The sequence below is a fragment of the Chlamydotis macqueenii genome, chromosome 4 (assembly GCF_036417535.1).
Source record: "Chlamydotis macqueenii isolate bChlMac1 chromosome 4, bChlMac1.mat, whole genome shotgun sequence".
Taxonomy (NCBI): Eukaryota; Metazoa; Chordata; class Aves; order Otidiformes; family Otididae; genus Chlamydotis; species Chlamydotis macqueenii.
Genome location: NC_141559.1, coordinates 58,810,316 through 58,832,014, shown reverse-complemented (window position 1 = coordinate 58,832,014; position 21,699 = coordinate 58,810,316).

Sequence of the window (21,699 nt, the reverse complement as noted above, 5' to 3'; positions counted from 1 at the left end):
ATCTCAGGCAGGCAGACCTGAGGGAACTAGAACCCCCTGCCGCATGGCCATATGTGCAGCCACAGCCTCCTTACATCATCTCCTTGTACAACGCGTGGTGCCTCACCCTCTCACCCTGCCTGGTGAGGCAGAGACAGCACAGCCTCCTATTTTCTTCCTTTTCAGTTCAAGACTTGCGCAGCTCCATAGGGACTGCTCTGAGGCTGGCTCCTCTGTGGCTATCCCGTGTGACTGTGCCCCATTTCCACTTGATCAAGTAGCTTTAAACAAATAAACATGTTCATAGTGACACATGCTGAAAGTTCATCCTTTTGATTAAAGGAAGAAGATCTGATGGTATTACCTAGTCTGGCACAGAAAGCTACCAGAATAAGCTCTGGCTTTGCCTCACCCAGTCTTTGAAAAGGAGATTTCCTTGTCCCAATCTAACTGAAACAATTCCTGACAGTAACAACCCTGTGTGTGGAAAGAATAACATAAATTTATCCCCGGTGAAGTGGTCCTTTGACCATGTGATGAAGAAGGCAGACAAATTTAATCTCAGTAGAATACTGCTACTTTAAAGTTTGGATTTAGTAGCATGTCAGGCTGATACAATCAGTAGATAGAAGAGTAGAAGGAGAGCATGGCTGGAAATCAATATATTCTACAACTGTCGTGTTGACTTTTATGACCATGGCCCTGGAGATTTGGGGAAATGTTGAGCAAACCACCTGAAAGGCCTATTTCAGAGACAGCGCTAGCTGCGAATATCTGGATCCATATCTAAACCCAAACTTCATTAAAGCATAGATTTGTGTATTTTATACCTGGCCTGGAGGCTGCTTCTGCTCTACAGTTTAGATGTACACCTAATGAAAGAGGTCTTGGTGTAACAGCCTATCCCAGAATGGAAGCTCTACCAGAGCTGCACGTGTAGCATGTTTATAAAAGGCATTAAGGCAAAACCCACAGTATAAGGATTCAGTTATAGTGGGCCCCAAATCAATTTATATTAATTTGTTGTGCATGAATGCCAAGTGCTTTTAGAATTTGGACAGTTATTCTCCTGTTTATTATGGTTCCTAGCTTGGTGAATGAAAGATAGTGTGTCTTGGCCTAACAAATGCTTAATGAGAGAAGGAAAACGATCACTGTGACACTGCATAGCTGGAGAGAGTCATGAAGACCAAAGATAATAACCAAACCAGTCAACAAAACCTAACCAGAGGGATGAACCTAACCAGACGCACCTGATAAGAATAAGGCCTAGATCCTACAAAGAGCTTTGCACTTGCTTAACTTAAAGCATGCAAGTTGTCTATTTGCTGCTGTTGTTCCCTGGGCCTACTTGCATTCCTGCTACCCTAAAAGTACAAAAGTGTTCATGGACACAGGGGTAGGAATGAAATCAAACTCCCCCAGACAATTTGCCACAGGATCTAATCCTGATAGAGTGCTATAGTAAGATAAATGAACAGTACGAAACAAACTTCCATGATAAAGTGCAAGGGTATAGACCAAGATACGATAGTAGGGTGAATACATTTTAGTAATTAAATGTACCAATAAACAGGCAAGGTAGGGGAAAAATTATATGCTGAATAGATGTATAAACTTCCTTTTATCCATAGTTAAATATCTATTATCATGCATAGTCAATGAATTTAGGCCATTTTAATTTCCTTTGCTTAAGTTGCACTATTCAGCTTGTTTAAAAATACTGCAACAAATAATTAAAAGCTAAACAAACCTATACTTTCCCTTTCAACCCTATTCATGTCTCTTCTAGCTGGACTGCACAGCTGTCATGTAGGCAGTTGCTAATGACTGGCAGCCAAAACCAAAAAAATTCAGTATTGACGAGTACCCCACATCAGAGTTACTTGATAGACCTTTTACTCCTCTGCAAAATTAAGAATAAATCGGTAGATAGTAAATGAGTGTCTCATAAACGTCTTATATTTGACCTGCTGTACAGCAGCGTAGGCAAAGGGGAACTTGCCTTACTGATGATCACAAGTATTCTTCTTTATGCTTAAGTTTGAGAGAAATTGCCTGCATTGTTCCTACAACTCCCCTTGCTGGAGAAGCGGTAGAGATGCAGGGAAAAAAAAAAGCAGAAGAGTCACGCCTTGCTCTCTGTGCTGTAAGGAATTGCCAAGACCAGTCATTTTCCCAAGCTGAATGAAACCTTTCATCATTTAATAAAGTGAAATGTCTGAAAATATCCGCAGCCATAACGGAGAACTAAAATAGTGCAGTTATGTGCCACCAGTCCTTATGGAAGAAAAACTGTCACCTTCTGGCTTGCATGCTTGTTAAGTACTCTGAGATGATCCTACAGCGAGAAAAAAAATACCACAACGCACTGATAATTGCAGTGATACACACATCAGTTAGTGCCAGCCCAGACATTTCGTTTCACAGTACTCAGATGACTAGTTGAAAAAAAAAACAACTCAAAAGTCAGCATTGGTATTACAGCCATTGACCTCACAATGATCAGCGGGACCCCGAATGTTGACCTTTTACCCAGTCAGCTCTTTGAATCTAGTTACATTTCACTTCATGGCCCTCATCGAGGAAGAAACAATGTCTGAGAAATTTCCCTCTCAATTAGCATTGTGATTTCTGCTCTGTTTCAGAAATAGCAGACCCATGGGCTTTTTTTTTTTTTTTTTTATACATCAAAGTGCTCTTAATGGAAAGGTGATAAACTGTGCTAAGCTGCCAGTCCTGAAGACTGGCATGTATTATTTACCCAGAGGAAAAAAAGCATCCAAAACCTAGCCTTAGCTTTGCCAAACTACAACACAAAACCTTCAGCAAATTAGTTTTTCCTTTGGAAAACTGCATATAAAGTTACCGATGCAGGAATTCTGAACCGCTGCCATCAGTTCCTGTCTCCCTCTATCCTGGTGTGTTTTCCTGAGGTGTTCAAACATGTAGAGACCCTCTGCACACCTGCTAGTTTGAAATCCTCATGTAAGCACTCTTTCTGTGATAGAGCTTGCAACGCTTTCTTCCTCCAGTGTGGCCAGGCTAGAGAACATCATCTGCTTTACCGGGATGCTGCTGGTGCATGATTAGTTTCTCTGCAGTCAGTGGTATCTTTTTGCCCATATGCGCTGCCTTCTTCTTCACATCTAATCTAAATCTAATTTAAAAATCTAATTAAAATGGTTTTTCTGCTGCTGTAAAGCTGGCCATATTCATCCCACCAGAGGCACAGAAGAAAGGCTATATAATGCTAAGCATATTATTTTTCTGCTGGTTTTGTTGTATTTATTAACCACTCAGCAATTTAATGTTTCGATAGTTTCTGAGATTTAAATAGAACATGCATCTGTGAAACTATAAGGGGGTAATATTTTCTAAATTTAATGTTAGAATGTTTCATACTCAGCAAGTTGAGGAATACTTAAACAAAATGATGAGTGTTTCACTCTAAATAAGACCAAGCTCTATGTACACTTTTGTTATAAGCCCCCAGTGAAAGACACAGTAGAAATCAGACGCAAAATACTCAAAGGAAAAAATACCAGAGATTCACAATGCTACAGCTCCCAGTTGTATGCTGCCCTCTCTAAACATGTGCCCCTCTCAGCTCTGCTGATGGAGGAGAATATATGGACATTTTCTATGGCCCATGCAAAACCCCACAGCTTAGCTCAGACTGCCTTGCACAGCAGCTTAAGTTAAGCCATCAGACTTTGCACTGACGTGGCTGAGGTGTGTGTGGTGTGCCACAGTACCAGTGATATCTGGCAGAGAGGCGATAACAAATCCTAGGGTGGGAGGTGCGGTAAGAAGGCATTAGCTCTAACTCACTTGTTAAGTGACTGTATGTCTAAGCCTAGCTTTAGTTTTGTGATGGACATATGTTGTGTGTCCCTACCAACTATTGGTTATATAGGAGAGTGAGATAAATGGAGGAGCAAGGGCAAGAAAAATGAGGCTGTAGACCACTTTCCCATTTGTCCTGGGTACTAGTAAAGAAATACTGAACTTTGCCCTAAAACAAGTTGGCAACATGTAGAGTCAACAAGGTGGATGGATGAGGACATCTCATGCAATGACAGCTTCTCAGCCTAGCTTAGAACTTGAAAACGCAGTGAGGACCTGCAGTGTCCTGCTTCCAATCCACACACATCATGTACATGGCAACACCTTTACCTTGTCGCACATGGGTTTACATACAATGCAAGCAGTGACGCCAGTGCCCTTGTGCCCCATCTTTCGTTGTTCACCACTCTTCCCTACAGAGCCAGAGTAAGGCAAAAAAACCCCACAGCAACACCCCGGGGAGACTCGAAATGCCTGTTACCTTGCCCAAACTGGGGCTGGTTTGGAAATGATGAGGGAATGGCTGTACGAGCACAAGCCCAGGCCTCTCGCTAAGGTGTGCTGGGACTTGGCCGGGAGGTGGCAATGCAGAACTGGGTCTCCAGCCCATGCATGCTCCTGAGAACAGGACAGAGCTTTCCTTACATGGATGACAGCTGATGACAGCTCCTGAACACCCAAATATATGTAGAGTGATTTATTCTTTTCATTTAGTGGTGTATGATGCTGTAGATGACACCTTTTTGTTTTTTTTCTTCTTCACGAGAGTCTGACTGAAGCAGCTAATGCTGAGCATTTAGCTACGCAGTGGTTTCTTTAATACCTGAGGAGTTTTCTGAACCAGCTAACGATGCTGTTCCATTTGAGTACAGGTCATATTTTTTTTTCATAGCAATTGAAGTGATGGCAATGGATCAGAAATCCAAAAGAAAAAAAAAAAGTAAATTGGCATGTGGGGGCTTGGGGAGGCTTTGATTAATTTTAGTTAGAGAGAATCTTAACGCTTTTTATCATATTTAAAAACTATACTCCAAGCATGAAAAAGTTGGATCTGTGATTTGCAGTGTGGGGTTGAATCTGAACACTACCAGCAGGAATCACGACGTTCATTCAGTTGTAGATGAAGTTTGAGCTCTGAACTTCATGTGTTGGCCCTAACTCTGCTTTAACCATGCACTGCTTAAAGCACATGGTTTCTTACAGTTTCTTAACAGTGAGCAAGATCTTACCGAAGTGTGTACTCTTCTATTCTCAGAGATCACAGCTGTCACTCATTCCTTTGATCCAAGACTTTCAAAGAGATGGGGAAATTTTCTTATTTGACTCCAGGGCTTGGATTCCAACAAGGAGGGATATAAAGACAGAACAAGGAGAATTTGGATATGTAGCGTTAATGCAATCAGATAACTGAGCTGTCTGATAAAACACTGCCAAATTGACCATGTCATCTCTTGAATTTATATACATATTTTCTGTAGCAAATTTAGTGCAATGTTACAAAATCTTACTGTAACATTGAATCAAAAAAATCCAACTGTATTATTCTGGCAAAGTTCAGTTTGGGAACATTGTATTTTCTCTGGAATTTCTTCTTATGTTGAGAAATAGCAGGTAGTGAATTTCCATTCGCAAATGATTCAATTCAGGCATCGGGATACATCTGTGGCCTGAGTTCTGCAAGGTAAGTGTAAAGAGCCTGAACACTGCCAGGAACCACTAGAAATGTAGGAAATTCAGCACCAGAATCAGATCAGGTTTTAACTACCATTAACTGTTCTCTTGGTTGTAGTGAAATTATAGGACAACTCACTACTATAAATCCTACAGATCAGGAAAGTAACCCTTCTTCTGTATAAGAAATAAGAGATTTTTGCCATAAGTTCTGAATGTGTCGTTGGACTTCATGCTGTGAACTTGAAAAACAAACTTGAGAGACTAAATCTGGAAAGCTTCTCAAAAGTAACCTGATGCCTGTTTAGAAGGTAAGGTTCAGGTTTATCATTAGAATATCACTGAAATTAATATTGTTGTAATTATTTATCATTTTCACTGGTACACCTCAGGCAAAAGTTTCGCTAATTAAGTGGCATGCAACTGCTGGGTGAATATCCTCAGGCAAAAGTAAAACACTTTTCATTTATTCTAGCAACCTTTATTAGTTTTCCTAAGTGCCAGTCACCGGAATGTGTAAATTAAGAAAAGATGCAACTCTGTGTAACAAGGACATGATTAATTCAAACTGGGTGAGCTAATGTAGTATTTTGCCCGTCCAGGGCTTGCAATGATCAGTAATACACTGCTGAAACCAAGGGGAGTTGATCTGAATGAACAAGACAGGGATTTAATAGATTAGAAAAGAAAGATTAAATAATTGAGGATTCTTCCTGTAACGAATATAAACCTATTTGAGATCTTGTTTCAGAAACAAAAGGTGCTTAGAGTTGTATCCCTTTATTTTCCTTTCATTGATACTTCTACAGACGAAAGGAAATTCAGAGGCACATACAAAACCACTGTCAGGAAGAACAAAACCTCCAAATTGCCAATATGTTGATATCAAGCAATCAGTGTTTCATTTATCTATATAACAAGATGAAAAGTCAGGGCCCTGCAGTCTTTCTATTATGATTAATACTATCACTGAAGTTTTTAACAAATGAAAGAATAGAGCAGCAACAACCTTAATGTTAAGAATGAGTGCTTCACAAAGAATTTAGTAGATGTAAAGATTTGGAAAAAGGAGATGGATGGTAATTGTGAAAATATGCTCCATCTTTTATTTTCTCCTTCTTTTCTTAGTATTTTCCTATTGGTTTCCTTGCAGTATTTTGAATAGAATTGTATTGTCTTCTATGAAGAGCATCGCATCTAATTCCAACGGGAACCCATAATGTTTGAGATTGATTACTAAGTTATGAAATGCTAATGTACACAGTGTTCTTTGGCTTGAACCAGACCAGCATGTAGATGCAGAATCAGTGAAATTTTAAATGGAAGCCTGATGGCTGTTTTGATTTAGGACAGATAAGCACGCTGCTGTTTTTGTTCAGGAAAGTTTTGCTCGGAGAGGCAATAGGATCACAGCGCTGTGCATCGGCATTCAGCAGCTCTACCTATTAATGTTAATGTATTTAACCACTCAGAAAATGCAACCTTATCACCAACATCCATTGAGCAATGCTAAAAAGCAAATAAGCCATGAAGTCAAGTGCAGGATACACTCAGGCCAGTCTTCAATGAGAACAGTGAGAACTGCATAAATCCTTTTATGCTAAAATCAGAGGGAAGAAAATTGCCTTCTTCACTCCATCTTGGCCATCCCAGTGTTGAATTGATGCCTTTGGCCTGCATGGAAAGAACCAAAACCTATCAGGAGCTTGTAAAACTGTTTATCTGAGCTTGTACCTTGTATGTCTCTGTCTGCTTTGACAGTATAATCGCTTACATGAGGCACACGCACTGTTTCTCACCTAAGAGGCTATTATTAGATGCATGAAATCAGTTGGAAAGCTGTGTTTTATAAAGTCTACCCCATTTTATAGAGTACTTAAACACTGCAGGATACAGGCTAGGGAAGTGCCAGACTTGATATCAGGTCACTGCTGTTCTTCACTCCATGAAAGAAACTGCGCTTACAGTGAAGAATACAAAGAGGAAAAGATAGGCACTGTGAGGACAGGCTCCAAGCCTTAGCAGTATCTGCCCCATTACACAACAAAAAGCCACGTTTGAAAGTCATCGGGGTATGCAGGTGACCTGTTTCACAGACAATAGGTCTCCACAATCTAAAAGGTCTTTTCCAACCCAAATCATTTTATGAAAAGGAGCCACTAATCTGAGATGTGTCAGAAGGCACCCAATAACAAGCTGCTTCTCATTTCAGGTTATGTCCTGAACAACACTTAACTCCAGCAAAAGACTGGAGCATAAACTGCGAATCAAAACCACTATGCCTCCTCTTTATCCTCCCAGCTTTGATGAATACTCTTACGTTGCCTCTGCTTGTTGAGTGAATTAAATTCTTTTAATCTCTGGTTGTGAGAACTATTTCATTTCTGTTTGTTCAAGAATATGACTTGTCAGGACAAAGAATGTGCCTTTTCATTATCTCTGTTTGCTAGGTACCGGTGAGAATGCAATGGTCATACTAAAAAACTCATCAATTCATGTTATTAACAGATTCTTTTGTCATTATTGCTGAAAAATTGCGACAAAGTATTCAGAATGGAAAAATGGACAATTTCATGCAAAGGCACTTATCAAGTGAGTTGCAAATGGTAAAAAGCAATAAATAAGCACAGCATGTTTCTTATTCCTATGACTGCATAATAGATCAAGCAACCTCATCCCCAGCCAACAATTTGATGATGCATATGCACTGCCATAATAGCTGCATTGAAATTGCATTGCTTAAGAAACACTTATCACAAATCTGTTTCACGTAAAATATATTTGAGTGGGAACTGATTGATCTTGTCAATAGGGCTGAGAAGTTAATTTTGAGACTTAAAATGCTTGGTGGCATTTCAAGGAGAGTTAGACTTGTGGCTTTCTCTACAATACTCTTATCTGCAGAGCAGTGCCAGAGATTTCTGAAACAGGACTCAGCTTCATCAGCAGAGAAAAATATGTACAGGCACTGTGATGAATGCTCTTAATCAGAAAGATGTCCTGTAACAAACAGGGGTATCTTAAGTTGCAAAGTCAGCATGTTGACATTCAATCGAGACTTAGCTCTTAGATGAATAATTTATAGCAGGCAAATAAAGCAGGAAAATCACAACAAAGATGTTAATTTTCTGCCTTAATTTGTAGTTGACAGTCTGATCCTGTAAAATCTACGGGGTTGTAATAGGTTTTCTTACAATATGTATCTCGTTGTTGATACAAATCTCCCCTCTATTTAAGCTTTATATTTTTTTTAATAACTCTGCCTAACACATATTACAGACTTTTAAGAGACACATGGAAATAGCCTTGGCTGAAAAGCTTGCTGTTAGATGACAGTGAGTCACAGGAAAGACAACTGGAATGCAAGGCCCATCTGCTAAATCACCCCGACATCAGGCGTGGGTACCCTGTATAAACAGGCAGAGCTGTAAGAGCTGTTTGATCTGGCAGACACATATTCTTGGTTTTATAAGTAAGGGGCTGGAGCCTCAGTTGGAGGTGGAACAAATCTGAAACCTGGAATTCCCCTCCATAAAAAGTAGGATAATTTAACCAAGCTCAGGAGGATTCTTTGGCATATCATTGATTGTGCTAACAGTAAAACTAAACAGAGTAAAGTGGGTGCTTGTGGGCAGTAGCAGCATGTGTGTTCACCTGGTTTAGACACATAGATATCTTAGTATCTCATTCAGAGTTTATCTTGGCCTTGACATGTGACTCTTACACAAGAAGCAAGATCAGAGCAGAGACACGGACCACAGTGAACTTGGATTTAACATAGAACCAGCATGCACACATTGGTGGTCTCTGTAACTGAAACTTTGCCATCATAGTAAGAGGGATAGCAGCAACAGAGTGGAAAGCCAGAGTGGGGAAGGGAACACACACAACCCCACACCACCAGTCCTCCCGTGCAACTGGATACTTACAATTTCCTTGTGAATGGAATGAAATACTTTGGAACAACTGGCTTAATGAACTAAGGATCTCAAAGCTGACACCACTGGTGGATATTACCTGAGCAGAAGCATGGGGTAACAAAGCCTGATCCTGCATCACTGAACTCAGCAAGAGTGTGTAAATATAAGCCTAAATCTGTTCTGATGTCTAGTGTTACCTCTGCAGGTGTGCTGGAGAAGAACAGAGGCTCTCACTTCTTCACAGCTGCTCAAGTTGTCCTAGATGTTCAAATTGCCTCTGAACCGAAGCTATAGGAGAAAGTAGGAAAATAGACAGAGAAGGTGTTGTGCACCACTTTCAACGTTTCACAAAAAATGTACTAACAAGGCAGGTTATAGTTTTATTTGCAACTGTAGTGACATGAACAGATCTTTTGAGCTTCAGTTCATTATGCATTCATAGCTTAAGGACTTTCCATTCTGTATAGATGTGCTTACCTTTGTACAAGATGAAAATTAAGTGAGTTGTTTATGTCACTAAAACCTGAACATGTTGTCCCCGACAGGCGAAAGAATGTTCTTTCTCACACCTTGCCAAACTGCATGACTATTGCTTTTTGCTGTCAAATTACCTGACTGTGCTTTACCTCTCTGTACTGTATCTCCTTTATCCTTCTGGTAGCCATCTTTGCAATTTTATTAGTATATACGTAAATCAACATCGTCTTGCACAAATGGTTTCTGTGGAATGTATGCAGTACTTTTGTTTTTCTTGATAAACTATAAACACTGGCAACTGAGGTGACTTATATGTTAAATCCTTACATTTGAGTTGTAATTAGATGACACGGAAATATTTGTACTGATAGTTGTTCTCCTGTTCTTAACTTCAAGGAGTAATATTATAAATGTATGTACATTTATTTTAAGAACATCTGAAAGGTTTTTTTTTGTATGGATATGTCAAACTTTAGATTTCCTAAACAATATTATTTTAATAATTGTCCATTTATGCCAACAAGAATTTTTGTCTGTGACAGAAATGTCTATGAAAAGTATTTCTGAATGGAAAATCACTGTTGAATCCTAATGTTAGCAAGCAATGACTCCTATATTAGCTAAAGGTCAGAACGATCAGAAACAAGGAACTCAGCCTTGCATTTTTCTCATACATAACCTATAAACCAATGAAACTGAAGAGGAATGTTTTATTAATACCGTGACTGCTGTGTTTGTATAAAAAATCTTAATCATACTACTTGAAGACTTGGAAACCTAAGGTCACAAGTGCCAAAAAAATGTGAATTACTGCTCTAATGATGGTAGTTTTCCAGTGTGACTGGAAGCTCCAATACTCTTCTTTGCTCCTTCTTCTCTGATAGCCTCTGGCTGGAAACTTTGGGTCTGTTTCCTCTGTCTCTTGCTCCTATTATCCCTGAAGCAGCTCACTTTCCTCCAGTCCTTTTACAAGGCTCTACTCATATTCTTAACAACAACTATTCTGGCATCTGATGTCCAGATTTCTTCCTCAGAACTCACAGTCAGCTTTCCTTTGTCCTCCACGCTTCAGATTGCTAACAGAATGCTTTATGTATCCTACTGTTTTCTACCAGAGTGTTTATGAGCCTCAAGCCAATTCCTGTTAGTTGTTCTGTGCTATTGTAGAAGTTACAGTCATGGTCCTCCACGTTGTAAAATAATTGTCAGAAGAGTGAATGGGGGAAAATTATAACATTCCAGATCAAACCAAACTTTTTTTTTTCCTTATTATAAAGCATAATCCAAGATTTCTTGTAATTGTTATAAAGGAAAATGAAATAAAAGCACAGTTGTTGATTAAAGAACATATCTGGGCATCCTTTCCAGTGAACAGTTGATCATTCTGAAGCTATTAGCAATTTTCGGACTCAATTGGCCATTAACTTTAAAAATTAAAAAAAAATCCAGAAAAACTAAACATCAAAAATTGGTTTTTTGAATGAACCCTTTACATTTTTGGCTGGATTTGCAAGTTAGACCAGAAAAACAAAGGAGGAAGATTTCGTTTATCAATCACCTTTATTTCCTCAGTCCTATGCTCTCAGCTTACATTAGAGTCCAGGAAGCAGTTTGTGTATGCTTAACAGTATTTAAGGTTAAAGTTATTACACTGCATTTAGATTAACTTCTAACAGTAATGAAAGGGTCTCTGCTCTAGAACTTAGATCTTCCACTTCTGAGGTAGGAGAGCTGACCCTAACCAGGATACCTACAAATATTTCAGAAATTTTATGGTAAGTTTAACACTTCAACAAGAAAGAATGCCATAAAAGAAAAAAAGAATGTAGGGTAAGATCTCATGTCTGTCACCACAATAGCTCCCTAAAGGTTTTACATTTAAGATATGGTACTTGTTAAATGGTTTGAAAAGCAAAAAAAAAAGAGAGATGTCTTTGTGTAAAAAAAAAAAAATTACACTGACTCTTGGTTTGGAACCACCAAATCTCTGAAAATTTCTGCAACAAAACTTATTTTCAGTTTGACTTAAAAGACAGTTACTCGGAGCACTTAAAGGAAACAAAACCGTCAAAGTCTTTGTTCTGTTACCAACTCCCAGTTGCTATATCATCGATCTGTTTACACATTAATTTTGCAACTTGTGTTGGGTCAAATAAAAAGGACATCCTTCCTCATACATTTAATCTAGTATGTCTGAAAGAGCTATCAAAACAGAGCAACAACACAAAAGGTCAGGTTCCATAGCCACCAAGAACAACATGATGCTGGATACAGCCATGTCTGTTACACATGGGATCCTGGTAGATAATATTGATGACTTCTTATTTACTTTAAGTAAATTGTTTGCTGGTCTTCCGTCATGAAGAACTTCACAGGCTAGTAAACTCAAGTTCCTGTGGATGAAATGAGTACTGAAAACTTCTACAAGGTGAAGGATGAATTCAAACTCTCATGAACTATCAACTAGGTTTTGAAATACCTTGTCAGCACCTGCCATTTCATCTGAAAAATCAAATATTTGGTGCTTCTTGATTTCTTTGAGAAATTCAGCATTTCAGAAATCAATACTGACAATATCAGCAGGTAAGATGTTTGTGGCATGAAAAGTTTGGCAGATTTTGGTCTTTTTGCCTTTGCAGAAATTATTATACTTGGATTGTAATTTCAAAATAACAGGGATAAGAAAGAATGCTCTTGCATGAAAGAATAATTGGTGAAAAGACAGGAAAGGAAAGTGTGAAGGGAAGTAATCAGTGAAGTTCTGTAGTAATTCATATTGGGTTTTTTTTTGGTCCAGCAACAACCTGGAAAGGGAGGGGAGCAATGAGATGTGATAGTTTGCTGATATATGAAAGTATCCAGAGCAGTGAGGACGAGGAAAGGTGTTAGAAATTAGGTCAGAAAGACTGAGTGAGTGGTCAATAACATGGCAGATAAAAATCAGATAATTGACATACATGGGAAAAAAAAGAGACCTGGCTTCAAATATAGGCAGGTATAAAATATACAGCAAGATCTCGTACCCATCACAAAAAGTTCTATAAAAGTATCACCTCAGTGCACTGTACGATCTTTGAGCCACCAAGTTCAGGTTTTACCACATCCAGTCCTTGAGTAGCACTATATACAGTTTAAATCACTAGCTTACGTAAGAAAGCCTAATGGTTTCCTAATACTCATCTTGAATTAAACAAATTCATCTACCAAATTGGACATGATTTAGCCTAACAAACACACTCAAGTATTACAACTTATTCAGGAAGGAAATGAGATTTAACCTTTTATTCTGATTCTTAATGTTCCACTTTAACTCTGTCAGTAGTTCATTCATGCATCGCTTAGGGGGCTGAGCCTGCAAGCTGGTGAGCCACTTCAGCTCCCACCAGATAAACCCTAATGAGATGACTCAGCTTCCAGGACATGCTAAGCTTCGTGAAGAAAGGGCCCAGAAGAAATAGTTTAGTATTTCCTTTATTTTTCGCCTTCCATGAATCAGTTGAAAGTATACAGGCTAAAGAGTCTGTCTTACAATATGAAGGAGTTTTAAAGGAGATTTCAGTGAGAGAAAAGTAGCTGAAAATGTCAGAGACAAAAAAGGAGATGAGATAGTGGTGCTAATATATATATATATATATTTTAAAAAACCAAATAGTTTCAAGTACTAAACATTCTTAACAGAACTCTTAGCAAAATAGACAGAGTTTCTGCATTTGCAAATGAATGAAATGAAGAGAACTTTCCAGGGTCTGGGTTTTTTTTTTGGTTCTATGCAAGGATTGTTTCAGTGGGCAGCTTCCCCTGGCAGGTTTCTGCACTCCCACGACCTGACAAACGCAGAGGCCACCAGAAAGAGGAGAATGTTACCATGCAGGATGGACAGTCCTATCAATCAATACTATTGATTTTTCAAATTATTTTCAAATGCTAATAGCAATCTAGAAAATACTTAAGTGGGTTTCTGAGGAATGTTATTTTCTGCAAAAGAGGGAAAAGAGACTTCCTGACCCTTTTGTTCCTCTTTGTCCATATTCAGGGGGCTTCAATGTGTGTGGCCTCTCAATTCTGACTTCTAACACAGTCAAACAAAATTAAGATGGACTAATCCATACTAATACAAAGGAAATAAAATTCAGTAATATTACAGTCTAGCAAATGTAAAATAAAATCACTAAAGCAAGACATTTCAGAATGGCAGCATTTATTCAAGTAGTGTGCACAGGTGAAATTCTTGTTGCAAGACCTCTCATTTTCCATGTTTTTCTTGAAAACTTTACAGACACAGTTTACTGTGGATTCAGTTGATTCAACAGTGGTTTGTTACTAAAACTCAAAACTGCCTTTATATTCATGTTTTTATTTATTTTAATAGATGTTTCTTGAATCTTTCTTGTGTATTTTTTTAATTTACTAGTCCAAGTGATGAGCTGTTAGAAGCAGCAAATCCATCCAAACTATATCTCATTTTCTAAACCAAGATGCTTCATTAATACTTGTGCTCTGTGTATAGAGGTACATGATACTATGAGTTCAGCAGTGTCAAATATGAAAAGACACTTTCTCTTAATTCTAGAGAATCTTAAATCACATACTTGGAGCAAAGAAAAGAATAGCCAGACACACTCTTCAGTGGGTGCTCGATACTCAGAAACGGTGTGCATTCAAGTTTAGGATACAGACAACTTCCCATCACACCTCTTTAAATCTGGCTCCGGAGTCTACCATCAGAAGCAGCACTGCTCCAAACAGTTCTTATGCTCAGGTAACGAGGAGCCTGAAGACTGCAACTTTAAAACATCTTCCTCTGCCTACACCAGCAGAGTAGTGCTTTACAATATGGAGTTTAGATAACCTAAAAAAAGAGAATTTTAAAATCCTCATCAGCATCTCGCTGCTGCTTCTGCCATGCCCTCCTTCATTATGATTTAATTTGAAAATCTGTAATGATTTCATATCATCATCGGGCATTTGAATAGGTAAACTACTCATCTTCCCTACGCCTTTTTTCAAGCTTCTATTCAAATGCATGTGAGGAAATTATTTTAATATTTAATCCATTCAGACACTTGTGAATGATTTGGTGTCTCAGTTTAAAAGCCTGCTTTTGATGAATTCAGACACACTCCAGTCTGTACTGGAAGTGCTCAATCCTTTACTTCTCGTACAAGAAATCCTATTGCCTAAAGCCTTTAAAAGCGTGACTTGATTTCCATCACCTTCCTCTTCAAGCCAGTCGTGTCTGCAACTAATCTGCTGGATCTGAATTCTCTCATTACTTTCTGGTTCTCAGTGCCAAGATCCAAATATAACTGCAGGAAGAAGCTGAATTCATAAAGCCTGATAAGAAGAACAGATTTTTTTCCCCCCCAATCTTCAGCAGTCAAATAACATTCACCTGAATAGTATTCACCTGAAGGTGAAATAATACTCACCTTCACTTTGAAGGTGAAAGAGTAGTACACAGAAACGACAATGACATTGGGCAGTAATTCCCAGTAGGGTCTTTTAAAAAGATCTGCATATCTATTTGGAAAAAAATGAAATAAACAGCACAAAAAACTCCTTTCCATCTATGTTGTAGCTAGTATAGTGCCCTATTGATCTATGCAACCTATTAATCACGTATTCCTCCCTTCATCAGAAAGGACTCAAGATTTGTTTGAACTACTATGCGCAAAATTTACCCATCCTGCTTGGCTTGGTTTGTAATTAATTGCTGCTGTTGCAATTGCAGCAGCATTGCTGGAGCATGTAGCAGATCCAAACCAGAAAGTTGTCTTTGACCTATCGGCAAACTAAATATTGTTTTTAAAACTGTCCACTTGGGATTGCAGCTTGGTTTGATTAGATATCTGATAATCTTGTTATCAGAAAGGGATCTGGCTAATGTCCAAGTTTTGGCAGGGATAACAAGCGTTGGCTTGTGTGCTTCAATGGAGCTTGTTCCCCCCAAAATTCTGGGACCTTCCAGTTTGTAAAAATCCAGATGTGCTAAGATTTGTACTGATTTTCACTAAGTGTACAGTCAGTCTAGATCAAACCCCTGTTACTTCGTTTTTGTGTAGTCCTACTGCAGAAGCGAGTCTGGACTTCTGACTTTTCCATGTAAGAGCACTCATACCTGTGGCAGACGCTTGTGTGAGGTGCCAGGCAGGATCGTATTGGAGAAAAGACACACTGAAGGTCATCACAGATTTTCACTGAATGATGGGAGTTTTTTACCATTTTCCCTTATTAAGGGGAATTTAAAGATTGCCCATAACAGCACTGATGTAGCAGCATCAAGGTTTATGGGGAAAAAGTAGATCTCTGACAGGGTTATGGCTGATTTATTGATTATTGGAGTAATTTCAATAATTTTAAAAAGATTTTTATAAAAAGTCTGGAAGCAACTTAAAAGCCTGATGCAACGAGGTGTTTCGAGCCTCTGGATAACAGCTGAGGTTGAGACAGCTAAAACATTATGGGAGCATGGTGTATGGTAGTAGTGCCCTGCTAATTTTAACTGCAGATGAAAACCCAGCACCTCGTCTGGGGTTATTTGTGTATTTTCAGGATTTTCAGTCCTGTAACTGATGGTGTTTCAATGCAGTTAGAAATGTGAGTGTATGTAAGCGTTATTCTTTAAAGTAGTCACGGCATTTACAAGAATTAATGCTGTTTGGGGAATTAATCAAATTTTTAAAGAAACAAAACATAACAAAGCGCAAAAGGGAAGCAGCTTCTCCTCCTGGGAGCCTGGGATTTTTGCAAAGGCCTAGTCATGGCAACCCCTGGCAAACACACCTCATACACACACATGCGGTTGCCAGGGTGGACCTTGGCATTTTGTTGTGGCTTCTTAATTACTTATGTGACCCTCGGAGAATCTCTGGGGGGAAGGGCTCGGCCTGGCTCTCGGAGATGGAGCCTCTGCCTCCCAGGCCTTGGTCTGCGGCTAGGGGGGACCTGGCCTGCCGCCTCACGGCACCGCACCCTCGGGCCCGCCACGGCCCGAAGCAATGCCGGAGGGGGGCCGCTGGCGGGCGGCGCCGTCAGGCGGGGGAGCCAGGCAATTGATCCCCCTCGCCGGAGGACAGCGGGTGGCGGCGCCCCCTCCCGAGGCCCGCGGTCCCCAGCCCCGGCCCGGCTTGGCAGGTGGGGCCTGAGGGCGCCGCTCCCGTCCCGCCTACGGCCGCGGCGCGGCTCGGCTGGGCGGGGGAGCACCACCGGCTGCCGGGTAAGGGCTAACGGGGGTGGTCGAGGTGGGGGTCTCGTTCCCCTGCCCGGCGTGGGGCGGGGGTAATTCCAGCCGCGGCAGCGGGGCTCCAGGCCGGGGGAGCCCCTTAGGCCCGGCGGCAGCGCACGGCGGGGCGCCGCCATCACCGCGGGGAGAAGCGAGCGGGAGAAACCCTGTCAGGCACAAAAGGCTCCTTGGGTTACTGCTGAGGGGAAGGGGCTTAGGAGTCCTCTCGTCGGCGCCTGTGTGGTTTTGGGGAGGCTCTTTGTTTTTTTAAGGCCCTTCTGCCCGGTGTTTCAAGAAACCCTTTGTGTCTTTGTACAAAAAAGTATATATTTTTTTTTTGTATGGCTGTACTGTGAGTTGACATGGACTGTTATAAATAAAGCAGAGTTGGGGAGTGGTCTCGTGACTGGCTTATTCTCCAGTTTACTAATCTGCCCTCCAGCTTAGTTAACTGAAGTTGGGGCAGTAGAAGCTTTACGATCCATTGAAGCTGTATCAGACAGTCACAGCTGATGTTAGAAAACAAATACAGTCATGTATACCCATAAAACTGGTAAGACTAAAACTACTGTATATGGCTGTCAAGGATCTGCTGTTTGTTGGTGTATGAGGAACCATGTCCATGCTCACAGAGCCCCTCTTCATGAATTCCTGTTAATGTGAACCAGTACTGGGGGGCCAGGCTGCCTGCCATACTTGATACAACACAAATGTTGCGGGTTGCTTATTGTTTATCTCTTTTCCTGAATTGTAGAGGCTACTGAAAAAGGTGATAACTGAAGAGATAGGAAAACTAGATGTATTAGTATATAAACAGATTAATGACTTTGATGGGTGTGTGTGGAAATACTTTACCATGCTGTGTAGTGAATAATGTCGTAATTCCATTCGCTTGAGTTCATTAAGTCAAAGCAGGAGCCATCTTTCAAGCTGAGTGTTTATGACACACTTGTTAACTTCCACTTCAAGTGAAGTTACATGTAAACTGAAAACATTTTTTTTTAATTTGCTATTCATGTGGATCTATATTGTGTGCCACAAATAGTGTATTTGTCTAGTGCTGCTAGTTCATAAGTGCAAAACTGTATGGTCTATGGACAGCCTCACTTGAAACTGAGAACTTTCAAATAAATTAATCCAATTTTTCTTCATTTCCATTGGCAGGCATACTGCCTTGACTTAAAGGGTAGTGTATCTCTGGTATTGGGAGTCAATGATTAAAACTCTCTTACATATTTAAACTTGCTGGTCTTGAGACAGTTCTGTTTGGTGGACATCCTGTGAGGGTATCTGATGTGCTACTCCAAAACGGTTTAGGGAATGAGAAAAATATTCTGTTAAATGTCTTGTTCAAGAGCTTCCTCAAACCATGAGCATAAAGTCTTTGTTCTCTCTCACTCTTGTTCCCTTCAGGTGGTCTCCCAGTGGCTTTCCTGTGGGCTTAGTCTTAGATGTGTTGAACGCTTCAAATATAGAGCCTTCCAGAGCAGCTGAGAGCTCCACTCAGGCTTTGCAAAAAAAAAGATAGGAAAAAATGTTGTGAACGCCTCCAGGCCTCCTACGTCACACTGGCTGTAAGGAAATACAGTCTGATTTAGTTCCCCAGCCGCCTCTCTAGTTCCCACTCTGCTATGTGAAACCTGCAATCTTCTTATCCTTATTGCTATTGTTTGTACTTGGGTAACAATAACTTGTGTCATGGGAGTCTGTCTGTATCCGTAATACAGGTGTTTTCAGGAGACAGGTTTGTACATCCCTTTGTGCAGATAACGGACACGAGAAGCAACCCCTTTGCCTTGTGATGCTGCTGGTGTTGCTCATTGAACTGTTGTCCTAACAGCGAGTTGTCCTGACCATTATCATCAGTTTAGTGGATTATGACCTGGAAGTAGAAGTGGGGAGAAAGTTTCTTGTCTGTTTTCTGTGCTATCACAGTCCGTATTGTCCTGAGATAGGTGTTTGCTGTTTACAACACAAACTCCTGGTGTCACAGAGAACACCCATCCAGTAACTCTCTGTTAAATTTTAGTGACAAGTGTCTTTTAAGTTCCCGTGTTCTCCATACCCTGTTACTATTATAACTTGCAAATCTGATCAAGCTTAAGGAAAACAGTGTGGAAGTATATTGGCAAGAACTTGGAAACTTCATTGTAACAGCAAGTTTCTCCTTTGCAGATGAGGCAGTTGTACCTCTAGTCAGCCAGATCACCGAGAGTGTGTTTGTATTTTTAACACTGAATCACTGCGCTAAGGCTGTATGGAGAGATGCTGGATTTGGGTCCAAATCAGATTGTTGTAGTGTTTGTAAGACTCGGGCGTATTATAAACTTTGATTTTATTTTTTTCTGTCCTCACATTCTTTCTTCATCTCTTCAGTGACACCTCTAACACAACAAATTCTTGTTTCATTTGAAGATTTTCTTAACAATGGGAAAAAAATATTTCTGAACTTTGGGGGCTATTCTGTCTTTTAGGAGAGTGATGGCCTCCTTGGGACCTTGAGGATTTTTTTTCGCTTCAACCGAGTAATCTACTTTATATTCAGCTCATTTCCTCCGTAGAGAAAGCCAGGATATTTTATCTTTTTTTCTAGTTCTTCCCAGCTGAGCTTCATATCAGTCAAGCTTGGTGTTCTCTGCTTGGCTCAGATTTCAGTAATCCAAGCTATGGTTCACAGGGTTGCAACCATGCAGTGTGTCTGTAAAGGGCAGAGCACTGGCATCTCATCCTTACTAAAATGACATTTGTCTTTGGGGAAAGTATATGCATCAGATCATCTTAATAGGAGCGTGTCTTGCGGGTCAGCAAAAACAGCTATGGCAAAGAAGTCACAAACAGGAATTGGGAACCCTACAAATCTTGAAAGTCCTGACACCACAAACATTAGTTCACTTGCTACATATTATAAAAAAAAGAATATTTTGTGTTCAGCTGGAGAAAGGGTTTGAGCTCCAGGTCCCTATTAGATGCTGTCCTCCTTTCTGTGAAGTCATATACGTGCCTTCTGGTCCAATTAGAGTAAAACATCCTGAAAGCATTTATGATTTTTTTTCCCTTTGTAAGCATAAGTGTTTCAATTTGGTTTAGGTGATCTGGTACTTTATTCTAGTGAAGAACAGTGCTTTCTTTGAGAGCACTGCTCATTCTGTTTCAGTATGGCTTCATAAAATAAATCTGTATTTGCTCCATGGATCCATCAGTGCTGCATCTAACAGCTTAAGAGATGCTGGAGCTTAACTCCCACCAGAAGAAGCTATTTATCTGAGGCCCCTGACCTCTCTAAAGAGACAGTAAGAATTGCTTCTACAGGGTTAGCAGCTCTCAGTTTTGGGGAGCAGATCTTGGCAAAGGAGAATGAGATGTGCCCTCCTCCAGATGAGCTGTCAGAATTCAGGAAGCAACACTAGCCGGTTGTCTGGAGCATGCTGGGCTGGGTGGATACTGGCTTGTGCTGATCTTGGAGAGGGGAGGAATGGGCTTAGTGTCACTTGTGTTGGGGAAAGAGAGTTTGAATGGGGGCATACTGGCTCAGCATGGGGCTTTTCCTGGCTGCCTGCTGGAGAAGTAACAGCTTGTGTTCCTCCTTTCCCCTCCAACCCTCTGTGCTGCCATCCTAGTTCTCCATTATGTTTTTTTTGTGATGCGGGCAGGAAAGGGGAGAGGGAAAAAAGGATACTGAGCAAGTATGTCTGACTCGGGGAGAAGAGGTATATAATTTATCCTGAGTAATGTGGAGAGTGCCAGGAAAAAGCTTGAGAATGGTTGTACTGAACTAAATTATGTAGCAAAAGAGAAGATCCTTTATATTTGGTGAGAGTATCACCTTCTTTTTTTTTTTTTTCTTTTAGATTGGCAAAAGAACAAATTCTGCTCTTCTGTGCTGTTAATCCTAAAATACCCAGAACTGTTTGTCAGCGTTGGATCTATGACTGGCTTTCTGTGCTAAAGCTGCTAAATTCCTCACAGTTCTCTTCTATTATTCTTCCTCAGACAGGAAGAATATTTGGGTTTTGGTTTTGGGGTTTTTTTTTTAATCTTTCCTCTGTGACTAAATTTGCCTTGGCTTAGCCCTCTTCTGAACATTTAACCTGACTTAGCCTCCAGGCATTGTCATAGATGCACGTTATAGCAACCAAAGCAAGTAGGGTAAATCCAAGCACTGTGATAGATAAACTTTAACTAGGTTTTATGTGGAACTTAAGCATATTTTTGGATTCAGCTAACACTGGAGCTTTTTACTTTTCTTTTTCTTGAAGCCCTATTCCACCTCTGGGGAAGATAATTTTTCTTTTATTGTTTATGTAAGGTGTATAGAAAATTTAAGAAATGCACAGGGGCTTATGAAGAGTTGGATAATATCTTCAGAGACTGTCAGAATGTATTTCCTGCATTTAAAATTGTGCTGCTTAGGTAATATATTAAATACAGTAACACTTAGGTGATCTCTGTTATCCATTTTTAGGAACAGATATGCAGTTCAGTGGACAAGAATGTGGAATTCACTGCAACTCTTTTCAAGATGGTTCTTGTATGGAAGAGACAATGGCTGATTTGAAATTTCTTTAGTGTCTTTTTATTAAA